General features: G+C 40.6%; 1 protein-coding gene across 1 annotated transcript in view; it reads right to left on the bottom strand.

Annotated features, from left to right (window-relative positions):
* The window catches only part of LOC109432919 (uncharacterized), a 113405-nt gene that overhangs the window by 2044 nt on the left and 94802 nt on the right, over positions 1-16559 (bottom strand). The gene's annotated exons all lie outside the window — the stretch shown is intronic.

Here is a 16559-nt window from a genome sequence, read left to right on the forward strand (position 1 = left end):
TCACAACAGAGCTCCGTAGAAAAATCTCTGAATGAGCTCTGTGGTTAAGCGCCCAGAGTTATCTTAGAATTATTTTGGGAGAAGTCGGAACATATTCCTTGCCATGTATCCTCACACAAACCTTCTCTGGGAAAATCCATGAGGAAACTGGAAAAACCTCTGGGAGGAATCCCTAGAATAACTTCGCAAAGAAACTCTCGAGGAGCTCCAAAAGCGAGTCATGGAAGAATCTAAATTGTGAATTATTTGCGTAAGGGATCTCAGAAAATCCCAAGGAAGAATCTCATGTAGAGCTCCACATGGAGAAACATTGGATGGAATTCCAGTAGAAATTCCACGATGGGGGAGTTTCGGGAACAATCTTAAACAAAAAAGACGCGGACACCGTCTTCAGCCAGAGGCTGCACAGACTGCATGAAACTTAAACACTAGACAAGGGACACACGGAGCATGCGCACCAGTGGATACGGAGAAGAAACTATTCTCACGAAAAGTTTCATCGCCCGGAGCGGGAATCGAACCCTCACCCCATAGCATGGTGTGATTAGAAGCTTGGTGAGCCTAACCGCACGGCTACGAGGCTCCACGAATCTTTGGAGAAACCTTGCTAAAAATAGCCAGAGGAGCTTCTAGAGAAATCTTCCATCGGGGAAATTCCCTGGAGGAACACCTGGAAGAAACTTTTGAGAAACGCTAAAAAGGTCTAATAACAGAGTAACAGGGACTAGTATGAACAAGTCTAACACCGTGAGAAATACGTGGCGTGAAACAATTTCTGGAGGAAGTCTGACACAAATTTTAAGAGGATCTTGACGATGAATCTTTGGACACCTTCATAAGTAAACTCTGGTTAATATCCAGGATAAATGTCCGGAGGATTTTCCCTAATAGGAGGAATCTGGATAACCTTCAGGATATATATTTCAAAAAAACTTCAGGAAGAATCTCTAGAGTATCTCTGCAGTAATTCCAGGAGCAAACCCTAGAAGACTTTAAGAGATGTATCTGAAGAACTTTATGAGGGAATCTCTACTGAATCTTCAGAAGATATCTCTGGAGAACTTTCAGCAGGAATTTTTTCCTCCCCTGTTGGGGACATTAAGCCACTGCGTCCAACAAGCTACGATGGATATTCCAGGGAATCCTCCCTGGAGAACCTCCAGATCTTTGGAGGATCTCTAGGTGGATTTCTGGAGGAATCTCTGGAGAATATCCAGGAAAAATTTTTGGAGCACCTGCAGGAGGTATTTCGGAAAAAATGCAGAAGGAATCTCTGGAGCATTTGCACGTGGAATCTATGGAGGATCTCCGGGAGGAATCTCTGAAGGACCTCCTGCAGAAATCTTTGGAGGAGCCTACAGAAGGAATCATTGGATTACCTATAGAAGTAATCTCTAGAGAACCTACAATGTGTCAGAAGAAGCTCCAGGAAGAATCTCTAGAGGATCTTTGGAAAGTATCTTTGTAGCATGCTAGGAATCCCTGGAGTCCTCCAGGATAAAATTTTAAAGAACTCTCTGAAGGACATCCAGAAAGAATAGCTAAAGAACCTTGTAGAGGTAGAGCTGAAGAACCTCGAGTAGTAATATCTAGGAGATTTATGTATGGCACCGAAGAAACTAGTCGATTTTCGGAAGAAGCATCCGGAGGAACTAAAGAAGACATCTCTGCAGGATCTCCAGAATGAATCTCTGGAAGACTCCCAGGTGAAGCATTTGGAATACATATAGAAAATATATCAGAAAAGCCCCACAAAGAATCTCTCGAGGATCTCAGGGAAGTATGTCTAGAAAGCTTCCAGTAGTGGTTTCAGTCAAACCACCCTAGGGAATCTATCGAGAGACTCCAGGAGGAGTCGCTGTAGGACCACCAGGAGGGATCTCGGAGAGCCTGCAGGAGGAAGCTTTGGAAGACCTCCAGGAGAAATATCTGGAGGACCTCCAGGAGGAATCAGTAGAGGACCTCCAGAAAGTATCTTTAAAGGCCTCTAGAAGGACCTGCAGAATTAATCTATGGAGGATCTCTACGAGGTACCTCTGAAGGATGTCCATGAGGATAAGCTAGAGTTTTTCCCAGAAGAATCTTTTGAGAACCTCTACATCGTATGTCTACCGAACTTTCAGGAGGAAACTCATCACATCTTCTGAGAGCTATCTTTTTGGGATTCTCGAGAGGAATCTGTGCAGATTCTCCAGAAGTAATAGCTGAAAGACCTTTCAGGAGGAATCTTTGTAGAACCTCCAGAAGGAATATTTGCAGGATCTCCAGGGGGTACCTCTGGAGGATTTTCATGCCAATTCTACAAAAGGAATCATAATACGATCTCTGAACGCTATCTCTGATGGGTTCTCGTGAAGAATCTCTGGATAATTTCCAGAAAGAAACGCTGGAATATCTCCAGGTGAAATCTTTAGAGGATTTCAAACGAGGTTCCTCTAGAGGATGTCCATGAGAAACCGGTGAAGTATTTTCCAGAGGAATCCCTTGACAGCCTTCACATCGTATATCTGCAGAAGCTTTAGAAAGGAATCTCGTCACAATCTTTCGGAGCTTTCTCGTTGCAGAATTCCAACGATTCAGATTCTTCAAAAGGAATCTCTGGAGGATTTCCATGCCAAACTCGTAGGAGGAATCTCATCATAATCTTTGGGCGCTATTTTTATTTGATTCTCACGACGAATCTCTGGAGAATCTCCAGGAGGAGTCTCTGAAAGACCTCCAGGTGGAATCTTTGGGGAACCTTCAGGAAGAATCTCCGGAGGAACTCCAGGAGAAACCTCTTGAGGACCTCCAGGAGGAATCTTTGAAGGATATTTACGAGGTGCCTCTGGAGGATGCCCATGAGGAATCGCTGAAGTATTTCCCGGAAGAATCTTTTGAGAACCTTCAGATCGTATATCTTCAGAACCTTTAGGAGGAATCTCATCTCAATATCTGGGAGCTATCTCTGAGGGATTCCCACGAGGAATCTAATCAAATTCTCCAGAAGGAATTGCTGGAGGACCTCCTAGGAACAATCGCTGGAAGACCTGCAAGTTTCCATGCCAAACCAACAGAAGGAATCTCATCATAATCTTGGGCGCTATTTTAGTTAATTTCTCACGAAGAATCTCTGGAGAATCTCCAGGTGGAGTCGCTGAAGGATCTCCAGGTAAAATCTTTGGAGGATCTTCAGGAGGAATCTCCGGAGGACCTTTCAAGAGGAATCTCTGGAGGATGTCCATGCCAAACCTACAGGAGGAATCTCATCACAACCTTGGGCGCAATTTGTTTTGGATTCTCACGAAGAATCTCTGGAAAATCTCCAGGAGGAGTCGCTAGAGGACCTTCAGGTGGTGGAATCTTTGGAGGACTTCCAGGAGGAATAACTGGAGGACCTCCAGGAGAAATCATTGGAGGACCTCTAGGAGAAATTTCCAGAGGACTTTAAGGAGGCATATCTGGAGAACCTGCACGAAGAATCTATGGAGGTACCTCTGGAGGACCTCCAGGAAGAATCTCTGGGGAACCTCCAGAAGAAATATTGGGAGGACCTCCAGGGGGGGTAAGTCCTGCCGAACCTACAGGAGGAATCTCTTCACGATCACAGGAAACTAGTTCTGTAGGATTTTCACTTGGAAACACTGGAGGACATTACAAGCGGAATCATTGGAGGATCTCCGAGAAGACACTCCAAATAACCTTTTTGGAGGTATATCTGAAGAACCTCCTGAACGAATCTCTAGAGGATCTCTGAGTAGTAATGCTGGAAAATTTTCAAGAGGAATCTCTGGAGGATCTCTAGGAGGAATTCCCGGAGAACCATTAGAGAAATCTCTAAAGGTCTCTCAGGAGAAGTCACGGAAGAACCTTTTGGAGATACATCTAAGCAATCATTAGGAAGAATTTGTAGAGGATCTCCAGGAGATATCTCCAAAGGATTCTTGGATCTCCAGGATGAATCTTTCTAATACACACACTTATTTTAGAGTCAGTTGCTCGGCTGTTCTATTTTCGGTAAAAGTTCGGATTACCGAAGTTCAGCACAGATTTACCGAAGTTCGGCTATTTTTTACCGAACGTTCGGTAAACATTACCGATGAATCAGTAGAGTTTACCGAACGTTCGGCAATTTTTTGACGAACTTCGGTAATATATAACTGAACATTCGGTAATCTGAACTTTTACCGAAAATAGAACAGCTGAATACAGTACTTTATTTTAAGTGTGCAGTGTCTATAACTGACGTAGCAATTTAGAGGGGGGGGGCTATTCTGGGATTGTGCGATGAGCCATGTTTTTGGTATGGGACAATATTCTGCAAGGGAAGAGGAGATGTAAAAAAATCAGCTAAAAAAGGATACGTCATTAATGGACACTCTGCAAAAGGAATTTATGATACACCCCCAAGAGGAAGGACTACCAGGAGCAGTCTAAAGTGGACTTGCATTAGAAATCCATGGAGGAATTCCAGCAAAAATCTCTAGAGGACCTCCAAGAGGAATTTCTTGATAAGCTTCGACAATAATTCCTTGTTAACATCTGAGAATGATTTCAAGAAGGAATTCCTTTAAAAGTGGATTTTTTCTTATATCTGAAAAAAAGTATTGAGCGACCATCGAGCTCTAGCGTCGTTATATCGACATCGAGGTCGTTTCGAATGCATCACATCAAACGCTAAACTAAGTCTCCTGGATGAGTAATCTCTCGAGGTTCCTTGAGAAGAATCTCCTGAAGGCCATCAGGACGAGTTACTAAAGGACCTCAAGGAAGAGTATCCAGAATAAATACAGGAAGCCACTTGAGAAATGTCCAAAAGAGCTCTGAGATGATTTCTAGTAAAAATTCCAAGCGGTATTCTTGCTGCTAGTACTTCCAGTGGAGCTCTAGCAAAAATACCAGAAAAAAACTTTGAGAGCATTATCTAGAAAGATTCTAGGAGAAATTTTGGAAGGAGCTCAAGGAAAGCTCAACTACAAAATCCGAATAATTACTGAAGTAAAGCACGATTTCCATGGAGACTCGGTTCTGTTCCTTATCAATAATATTCTACAATCTGACAATTAGCGTGACAAAGCTGCTGGGACAATAGTTACTATTTCCCAGCTAAGTTTCAGAAAGTTTTCAGGGGAGATCCAGGGGTGGATCCGAAACGTGTATAGGAGATGTTCAAAGGAATTTCAAGAGGAGCGTCAGAGAGAGATGCAACATAGATTAAAGGAGCCTAAAGAAGTTCGAGATTACCTCAGAGAGGAAGGTTTCAGGGGGCTTTCAGAGCATACCCGTAGGAGTTTCAATGGAAATATAAAGGGTGGGAGAGGGACTGCAAGAGAGGTTTCATGGAAATTACAAGATGAGTTTTAGTAGGAAGGGCATTAGAAGGGGTTTCCGGCAGGCCTATTCCCGACTTCCCTGGACAAAGTATGTTGCCACACAATAATTGAATTCATGTAATGACAGGCAAAGAAAACCTTGAAAAGAGACAGGTAAGGTCCAGTTGGAACCTAGAGCCATATAGAAGACGAAAAAGAAGGATTAAGAGATTGTGGGCCATTAGATGGTCTGGGAAGTTTAGGGGAAGAATGGGAGGCAAATAGGGCCAAAGGAACATCACAACAGGGTATTGAGAGGCCTTTGGAGGTTTAAGGTTCTAAGAGGATTTTGGGAGGATTACAAGAAGGCAATAGTGAGTGAAAATTCAAGCAGGACTGTTTGGAAGAGGTCACGAAAAGTCTGAGAGGACTAGGAAAAGCCAACAGAAAGATATGATGGGTTCCATGGGGGATTAAGGGGGGCCTTAGGAGATTTCAGGTTGGTTAAAGAGATTTACAGAGTTCTGCGAGGGTTTCAGGAGTTAGTGTTGGGAGTGTAGATGCCTTCAGGGAGGTTTTAGGGATTGTTTCAGGGGATTTTAGACAAGTTCAGTGGCAATGAAAGTAAACGAGTTAATCTCTTGAAGTTTGAGTATATTTTTTTTCAATTCAAATGCTACTTAGCGACATTTTCGGGTATTTCAGGTTATTCAAAGTAACTTGGTGTTCAGAACTTCAGGTCAGAAACAGTTGTCAAACCTGCTATACAAAGTTACGTTGAATAACCTGCTATGATTATTACTGGACTTTTATTACATACTTTTCGGTAATCAGGGGCCAATTAAACTGTGCTGGAGTTCAGTTCTTGGAATCTACAGCCGCTACAGTAGTTGTTTTCGCTATAAACTGTATCTTTACATATACAATGTTATTGTATGACCCCTTTCGAGATGTACAAACCATTCCAAAGTTTTTTTTGAAATGTCCCAAATTACCGAAACTTTCATGTAAAACAGAAATTCAGATCTGCACTCCTAACAGTAGTCGTATCCGCTGCACAGAGTATAATGTGCATACTCAGCTTTGGTTACTGGACGTACTTGAGGACTACTAGATATTATAGAATAGTTCGAGGCCATCTGAACCCAAGTAAAATGTTCAAGTCAACTAGACTATAAGAGGATGCAAGAACTACTATAAATTCAAAATAAAAGGTATAGGGTAGCGTGGCTCAAAATACCACATGTCAAAAAGTTCGATGGGCCCCCTTCACATTTCGTTCTATATGACGCCACGATTCTGTGGTAAAATTTTCAGCCAAATCCGTTAACGGCGGTGCTAAACTCGTTTGAAGTTTGTATGGAAGTTTATATGGGAAAACATCGTTTTTAGCATTTTTCTCATGAGGGGCACTATTTTTACTTAAATCACATAGCCAATTATATAGAACTATAGTCTTACATGTGCCAAAAAACTTTGTCGAAGACCGCAAAGTCATACGAAGCTTATAAGAAAAGATATTACATGCAGACCATCTGGTGGTGCTTAACATTCAACATGTAAAGGAATAACAATAGCAATAAAATCTCATTGAATGTGCCCGTACTGTCTAGGCTATAGCTTTTTTCGCAAGTGTCTGATTACATTGCGGTCTTCGACAAAGTTTTTCGGCATATCCCAGGCTATATTTCTATAGGATTGATTACGTGTTTTAAGGAAAATTAGAACCCCTCAGTAGAAAATTGCAAAAATCTATGTTTTCCCATATAAACACCCATACAAACTTCAAACGAGTTTAGCACCGGCCTAATGTCAACGGATTTGGCTGAAAAATTGACCACAGCATCGTGGCATCATATAGAACGAAATGAGAAGGGGCCCATCGAACTTTTTGACATGTGGTTTTGCCATACAAGCTTGAGCCACCCTAGTATAGGGTTATATGAAGGTTCTTTAAATCTCTACAGGATTAATGGGTCGTCAAACTTTTACTTGGAAACTATCCTGGAGTGTAGTCTTTGTCATCTACAGCCATGTTGGAAGTTGCTTCCGCTATGAACTGTAACATCACTTATTCAACAAGTTCAAGAAAATCAACTGGCCATGTATTTTTTTGAGAATTTAAGTATTTTTGAAAAAAATATTCAAGATAATCTCGTTTGGATTGCTCTAGAAATGTCTTCATGAATGGTTTTCTTCTAGGTAATTCCTCAGGAGTACACTCACTGATTCGTTCAGAGAAGTTTTCTAGAAATTTCTACAGACCACTTTAGGAACTAGTCTGAAGATTCTTCCTGAAGATTCTTCAAGCATGCCATCAGAAAATCATCCAAGGCTTCTTTCAAAATTTCATGTAGAGAATTTAAACAAAAATCTTACAGGGATTCCTTCCGAAATCACTCAAAACATTGCTATAGAAATTTCTCTAGATATTTTTTTAGGAAAATCTTTCAAATGTTTGCTTCAGAAATTCATCGAAGAATTGCTTTAGAATTTAGAAATTTCTTCTAGAACTCCACTAGAAAATCTTTCACAGATTTTTCTCAAAGTATTTCTTGGATACCTTTCGAAATTTTTCAAGGGGACTCCTTTTCTTCCATGGATTACTTGAAAAATTTCTCCAGATATTTTTAATGAAAGTAGTCCATGAGTTGCTGCAGCATTTCCTTCATGAATTTCATCAGAACTTTCACTAGAGTCGCCTTCTGAAATTACTTAAAATTCCATCAGTTTTTTTTTCAAGTTTTTCTCTAGAAAGCATTCCGGGACTGTCTTAGAAATTACTTCATGGATTTTTCTTAAGAAACCGCTCTGACAATTCTTAAGGTTAATCTTCCACGATCCTTTCAGAGCTTATCTAAATATTCCTCCACAGGAATGTTGCTAAACGGATTATTATTAAAATTTTCCCAGGATTAATATGGAAACATTCTTTAGAAATATTATTGGAAATTGCTCCAGGAATTTCTTCAGAAATTCTTTTCGAGAAGCTTGAAGAAAGTTTTCCATGGAATACCTTCAAAAGCAAGTCTAAAGACTCGTCCAGAATTTTTTCAAATATTCCTGTATCAAAAAATCTTCCAAACATTCCTTGAAAAATCATTCAACATTAAAACAGAACGTCTTCCAGGGTTTCCTTTAAGAAATCACTCAGGGGATACCCTCATGAATTGATTTGGGGGCTGCTTTAGAATTTTCTCGAGGGAGTTGCTTCAGGAATTCATCCAAGAATTGCTTAATTTTGGAAAATATTCCATGGACATTCTTAAAAATGTATCCATGGATTCCTTCCAAAATTTCTGCACTTGTACTTCAGCCAATCAGGCATTCAGAATTGTTCCAGAAATCTCCAAAACTTCTTTCATACATTCTTCGTTGGATTCCGTTGGAAAGCCTCCAAGGATTGCTGCTGTAATTACTTTGGAAATTCTTGTAGAAGTATCTCACTGGATTCGTTTAAAGAACTTCCTATGAATTCTTTACTATATTGCATAAAGGGTTCCTTTAGATATTGCTTATGGAACTCCCTCCATAAAATCTTCAAAGGAATCCTTTTGGGGCTGTCCATAAACCACGTGGTCATTAGGGGGGGGGGGTTCGGCCAATGACCATTTTTTATGGACAAATAAAAAAAATTGTTGGACTAATGACCACGCGGGGGGGGGGGGCGGTTTAAAAGTCCCAAAAAAATGACCACGTGGTTTATGGACAGCCCCTTTGAAAACTTTTCAGGGATTTCATCAAAAACAACCTCGTGGGATTTCTTCAATAATTAATCCAGGTTTTTTTACAATTCTCAAAGATTTTTACAGGGATTTCTCCAAAGATTTTGGCATGGCATTGAAGCAGGAAGTCCTTCAGGGATTTCTCCAGAAAAGCATACACTGATTCGCTCATGAGTTCCTGCCGATAATAATCTTAGTATTTTCTCAGAAACTCCATTGGGACTTCCTCCAAGGATTCTTTCAAGAATTCGTCCTCCTCCGGATTGTTTCAGAAAGTTCTCTTCAAAACTTTTTAAGGTTTTCTATTTGGGGTCCATTGAATAAAAAATCCTGCATCGAGCAGCACGAAATCCTTTGTAACTGAACATGATTTAACTTCGCTGTTCAAGAGCCTGCCCAAACCTCGTGGTACAGAAATCGTTCCATTTTTTCATCGATTTCAGCCCACTGTTCCTCCCGTCCCACATTCTAACGCAAACAATAAACGTCCGTCACAAGCAAAAAAAAATATCACAATGATTAATCGCAACAGTTTTATTTATCAAACGTCACATTTTGCGAGCAGCGAGCAAGCGACAGCGTCATCGTCACCCCGCCGCACCGGTCGTCATGTCACGCGCCCCCTCGCGTCGCGTCGCATCGAGATATTTGAAATAGCCCCACACCCCACCGCCCCCATCAAAACAGGGCGACAAATTATGCTGATTAATGATGGGGGCCGCCGTGGGCCCTTGGTGGTGGTCCCAGGTCCAAGTACCGGAGAACGAGGACGTTGAAGAGGACTATAGGACAACGACGACACCGCACCGGCTACGAGGCAGTGCCAGTGCGTTAATTGTAATCAATGTTCCCTGGAATGAGGGGCAAACAAATGTGGGACAGTAACAGCTCAGGATTTGGGGTAGAGCTGGGGGGAAATTGAGGACCATCAGTGTTCGCTCATCTATCTCCTAATCCCAATCCCAATCCCAGACGAGGAGAGAAGGCTTTGTTTGCGTGAAGAAAATTGGAATTGATGGTTGAGATGACTGGCACACGAGCGAGTAGCTTCCGTTGTCGTTGTTTTTGTTGTTGCTATTGGATTAGAAACGATAATCGCCTATTCTTTTGCCGAATACGAGAGAGGGGAAACCATTCATTAGGGGCGTTTGATTAGGATAAACGGAGATCAGGTGGATGATCTTAATGGGGAGGAAATGAGGAAACTGGAACATACTACATACATAGGTAGCTGGGAGCAGTCAGAGGGACGTAACGTGTGGACTACCTTCATACCATGACACCGGCATATATTCCAAATCGTTCGAAGACTTTATTCCTGGAAAATTTCCTGGACTAATTCTTGGAGAAATTTCTGTAGTATTTCCCGGAACGATTCCTAGAGGAATTCCTGTAATAATTCCTGAAGGATTTATTTGAGTAATTCCCGGAGAAATTTGTTGAGGAATTCCTGAAGGAATCCGTGGAAGAATTTCGTGAAGAACGACTAATGAAATTCCTGGAAGAATTTCTGGAGGATTTTGTGGGGAAATTTATTGAAAACTGGAGAAATCCTTGGAGGAATCTCTAGAGAATTGAGCTGTTACGGGAAGCATTTATGGAGGAATCTTTGAGGGAATTAGTTGATGATTCCTGAATTCCTGAAGGAGTTCCATGAAGAGTTCCAAGCTGAAGCCTTGGAAGAATCCCTTGATGAATTTCTTGAGAAGTCTCTGAAGCAATTTTTAAATGAATTTGTGATGGAATTCCTGAAGGAATTTCTGGTTGTATCCGTTGCAGAGTTGCTGGAGGAATCCCTTGAGAAATCCCTGGAGTAATTCTTGGAGGAATCACTGGATAAATTCCTGGAGAAATTCCTGAAGGAAACTTTGAAGGAATTCAGGGAGATTCCCTTGAAGGAATTTCCGGAGGAATCACCTGAGGAACTGCTGGAATAATACTTGAAGGAATTCTTGGTGAAACCCAAGGTGGAACCCCTGTAGGATTTCCTGGCGGAATTCCAGAATTTTCATAAAAAAATCCCTGGAGAAATTCCTGAAGGAATCCCTGGATGAATGCTTGGTTGAAACCTGGAGGAATATCTGGAGGCATCCCTGGAAGAATTCGTGGTAGAATTCTTTGAAAAATTCCTGTAGGAATTCCAAAATAAATCCTTTGAGGAATTTTAGGAGGAATCCCTATGTAGAATTCCTGGAAGAACCCCTGTAGGAATTGCTGGAGGAACTCCAGGAAGAGTTTTTGAAGGATACCGTGGAGGAATTTCTGAAGAAATCTCTTGATGAATTCCTAGATGAGTCAGGAGTAGGAATCCCAGGAGAATTTTCTGAAGGCATTCTGGGAAAATTACCTGAAGGAGTTTTCAGGGAACTCTTGAAGATATCCTTGGGTGATTTCCGAGGAATCCTCGGGAAAATTCCCGGAGGAATTCTCGAGGAACTTCTATCGGATTTTTTTTAAAGATTCCTGGAGTAATTCCTGAGAAACTCCTGGAGGAATTCTAGAATAACTCCTGAAGAAACTTCTGAGAAACTCTCCAGCAACTCGTGAAGGATTTCACGGGTAGTTCTGGAAGAATTCCCTACAAACTCGATGAGGTATTTATGGAGAACATCACGATGAATTTCCGATGAACTCCTGGGGGAATTCTTGGGTAGTTTCCGAGAAACTTCTGGAGCAATTCCCAGTGATTTTAGAACTCGTGCAAATATTCCCGAGTATGTCATCTAGTTATATTCGGGGAAAAAATGCAAAAATCGCAGGGAAATCCAAAATAGAAGCATGTTTTATTGCTGGAGAACTTCTTGCTGATCTCCTGAAGTAAAAGTTCTGGAGGGAGTTTCCAAGGCATTTATGCAGTGATTTCAGGCAATAATGGAGAAATTCCCAGTAAAATCCTGAAAATGCTGAAGGAGTTCTTGGGATACATTTAAATAAATTTTCGTGATTAGATATAGATTATATGAGCCATACTTCAAAATACTATGAAGATCATATGTATGCCAGTGGACGCACGCTTAACAACACAAAGAGAATCTCGTAATATTATAAGATACGACAGAAATAACACCAGTTTACAAAATAAAACGAAAGTCGTGAACTTCTGTCAACGATCAAAATATTTGAAACATAATTTAGCGCTGATTTCGAAACCGTGCTTCAAAAAATTTCAAGTAGAACAGTTTTTGAGTTTCAGCTCAATATCGAGTTTTACAACTTTTTAAAATATGGAATTTAATAAAATTTAAATATCTTGCGTTTTGTTCAACCAATTTTAAATCTTTTTCCATAAATTAAGAGCTGAACATAATACCATTTGATCATCTGAATGCAGGTTTTGCGTCAGATTGATGAAATTCAAGATATTGGCGAGTTTTGGGGACGATCTCCTTAAATTTTAGCAATTTTTTCCAAAAATATGTGAAGAAATGTATTTTTTTTTTCAATAAGAAAAAAAAAACAATTTAAAAATTAATTTTCAACGTTTATTTGACATGTCATATGTAGGCGAGTTACAGTAAAAAAATCAGCTCAATCGGAGCATTGATTACGGAGAATGAGATGTGTGAAGTGAGCGACTTTGCTTAAAAATAGAACAAAAATCGATTTCAAATCATCAACCTTGTATGGAAAGTCGAAAAAATTTCCGCTCTGCTGTATTTTTTTTCCTTTGCGATTTCGAACTCAGGGCATGATTCTACACCAAAAATGATCATCAGCTTACCGAGTTCAAAAATGCTGTAAACTAGTGTAATCATTAAAGATTTACACCGATAAAGTAAAGCGATACAAAAGTAGAGCTTGCTGAGCTTGACGGTCTTAAATCCAGAATAGTTTGGATGACCTAGATCACCAAGTGAATGTTGCTAAGTTATCAAAATTGCACTCTGAGGTTCTAAAAGTAGCGTATTTTATATTTCGCGATCATTCGCTAGTATCAAAGAATCCAAAGATTTACAGATACAGTTTTTTTTTAAGTTATTCCTTAGGCATTTATCTAGGAATTCCTCCAGTGATAACCTAAGAAATTGCATCAGGAATTTCTGTCCTGGAATTTCAAAAGAAAATTTCATGAAGTTCATTTAGAAATCTCCAAAGGAATCATCAAAAGCTTTTTTAAGAGGTTCTTTTAAACACAAACAAATTCTGATAAAATCCATGGAGAATTATCTGAATTCTGGAATATTTCTCAAGGAATTTAGGAGAAACCCTTAGAAGAAGTTCTCAAGGATTTTTAATTGAATGTTTAGACGAATATTAGAAAAAAAACTCTGTGGAAGTCTTTTTGAAGTTATCTCTTGCTGAAATTCCTGAAGAGTTTCCCGAAACTCTGAAGAAGCCTCTCGAGGTATGTTTGAAGGCATCCCTAAGGGAATTCCAGAAGGAATACGAGACACAGATATCTAGAGAAACTCTTAGGACAACCCTTGGTAAAATTACTGTACAAGTTTATTGAGGAATCTTTAGAAAAATTCCTGGAGAAATATTTTAATATAACTATTTTAAATTTTTCTAATAATTATTCTGGAGCAATCCGCAGACGTATTTTTGAAGGAATTCCGGTAGAAATACTGGAGGAAACCGCTAGGTGAGCTCCTGTAAAGGAATTGTTACTAAATAGAATCCGTAGAGAAATTCTAAGAGTTGTGTTTAGAGGAAATGCCAGAAAAAATATGAAGAAATGCATATGGAGGAAATTCTGAAGAATTATGTGTTTGAACTCTTGCCGAAATCTCTGGATGGATTCCCCTCTGAACCACTGAAAGTAATAATGCAAGAATCTGTGGACTGGAGGAATTATCAATCAAATTTTTAATCAAGGATTATCAAGAGTTTAGAATTCTTCTATATTTTTTTCCAGGGGTTACTTCAAAAAATCTTCAAAATATTCTGCATCATATTCTACCCTTTCTGTGTTATTGAGTACCAAATCCACGGAAACACGTAGAAAAAAAACTTTATATTAACATATGGAAAAATCCGGCTTCAAAGGGTTAAGGTGTTTTTGGGACCCCAGGAGAGTTCCAGGGGGTCTCAGATGCGTTCAAGGGGGCCTCAGGGGTTTTAAGTGAGGATTTTGTTAGTACCTGGAATTGCCAGGGTTTTTTTCAGGCGGTACCAGAAGGTCTCTAGATCGTTTCATGAGGACTCAGATGGATTATAGTGGGCCTCAAAGGCACTTCAAGAGATCTCAGGGGGCTCCAGGGGAGTTCCATAGGGTGTCACGGGAGTTTCAGGGGCCTTCAGTGGCAGGGAGGTTTCAGGGGATCTCAGGGGCGTTCCAAAGAGTCGCAGGGGGTCTCAGGTCCATTTCATGGGGCTTCAAGGGGTTACAGAGGGGCTGCAGAGGGTCTCTATTGGAACGTATTTGGAGGCCCCTGAAGCCCATTGGAACCGCCTTCTTTTGGGCTTTCTGGGAACTCCCTGGCAAAACTCTTGGCCCCAACTCAATCGCCCAGAAGTAAGACCTCGTTTTTGCGAACTAAGAGTTCTCATTAAAGCTCTGATTTATTGTATCCCCAAAATTCTCTTAGTGCTTTTCCCGTGCACCAAGGTGTACCGAAATGCTATATATGCTCACTCCAAAAACTAAAATTTGATAGAGCCCCCGGAGGGGTCAAGTCCTATATACCAATCGACTCAGCTCGATGAATTGAGGTGATGTCTGTCTGTGTGTATTAGAGTGGGTCAACGTTGTATGGAGAAACTTTAAATTTGACCCTTGATTTGACCGCATCAACCCGGAACAAAGCTTTTTTGACTCCTTTTTGCAACCAAAACAATTGTGCAAAATTTGGGAGCGATTGGTTGCATCCCCGTATTCCGCATTGTGATTGAAATTTGTATGGAAGTTAGTATGGGAAAACGTATTTTTTTGCATTTTACTCATAAGTTGAATTCTTTCGTCTAATACCGTTTAACTAATGACGTTAAAGTATAGCCTAGGATATACCGAAAAACTTTGCCGAAGACCGCAAAGTGATCCGACGCTTGTGAAAAAAGTTATTCGCTTGGTAACTTAGGCCAAAAACTGAGATTTTATTATTGATGTTATTCCGTTAAATGTTAAATGATAAGCACCACCAGGCAATCTGTGCGTTATAGCTTTTTTCACAAGTGTCGGATCACTTTGCGGTCTTCGGCAAAGTTTTTCGGCATATCCTAGGCTATGCTTCAACGTCATTAGTTAGATAGTTTTAGACGAAAAATTTAAATTTATGAGAAAAATGCAAAAAAGCACGTTTTCCCATACTAAATTCCATACAAACTTCAATCGCAAAGCGGAATACGGGGACGCAACCAATCGCTCCCAAATTCTGCACAGTTGTTTTGGACGCTAAAAGGAATCGAAAAAGCATTGTTCCAAAAAATCGACTTTGTTGACCCAGTCTTATGTATGTGTGTGTAAGTGTACAAAAACACACATCACTTTCTGGTAGTAATTTAATGACCGACGGCTCATTCGACGCGGAATCTGGTCCTATTGTTTCCTATTGGAAAAGACTCAGATTGAGGTAGCCGTTCCGGAGTTATGGCCATTTAGGTGCTACGGACCGGTACCCCAGAAAGGGGACAGATATGACAATGCAACAAACCCATGCATGCGACCCATCAATCCACGGAATTTTCAATTCTCTGGAGAACGGTAAGCAGAAAAATAGTCTCAGACGGTTGTGTTCCGGAACCGGTTCCGGGTGTAACGCCGGAAGTGGCCAAATATAAAAGTGAACCAAAGTCATGCCTACGATACATCAAATTGCCGCTTTTTCGATAACCTGATGAACGCTGGGCAGGGATATAGTCTTAGACTTAGACTATATCTGAACTAGTAGTGTTCTGGAACCAGTTGCGGGTGCCCCTCCGGAAGTAGCCAAACATAAAAGTGAGCCAAATCCTAGGCCAAATCCATGAATGCAACTTATCAAATTGCGACTTTTTCTACAACCTGATGAACGCTGAGCAGAAAAATAGTCTCAGACCATATCTGAACTAGTGGAGTTCCAGAACCGGTTCCGGGTGTCCCGCCGGAAGTGGCCAAATATAAAAATGAACCGAACCCATGGTTGTGGTACAAACTCATACATACGCAACAAATCTTGGCGTTTTCGAAAACCTAATGAACGCTTAGCTAGAAAATAGACTTAGACCACATTTGAAACCCATGCATGCGACACATCCAATCGCGAATTTTTCGATAACCTGATGAACGGTTTTCAAGAAAATAGTCTCAGATAACGTTTGGTAGTGTTCCACAACCGGTTCTGGGTGTCCCGCCGGAATTGATCAAATGTAAAAATGATCCATATAAGTTTTCGGGAACCGGTTCCGGGTGTCTCGCCAGAAGTGACCAAATATAAAAATGATCCAAACCCATGCTTGTGGTACAAACGCTTTTTTGACAGTAACCTGATGCTCGGTGTATAAGAAAATAGACACAGTCCACATAAGTTACTACCGGTAGTGTTACTAGTTCCGGGTATCCCGCCAGGAGTGGTAAAATGTAAAAGTGAACCAAACCCATATATGCGATATATTGAATCGCTGT

This window comes from Aedes albopictus, chromosome 1, assembly GCF_035046485.1.
Source record: "Aedes albopictus strain Foshan chromosome 1, AalbF5, whole genome shotgun sequence".
NCBI classification, from domain to species: Eukaryota; Metazoa; Arthropoda; class Insecta; order Diptera; family Culicidae; genus Aedes; species Aedes albopictus.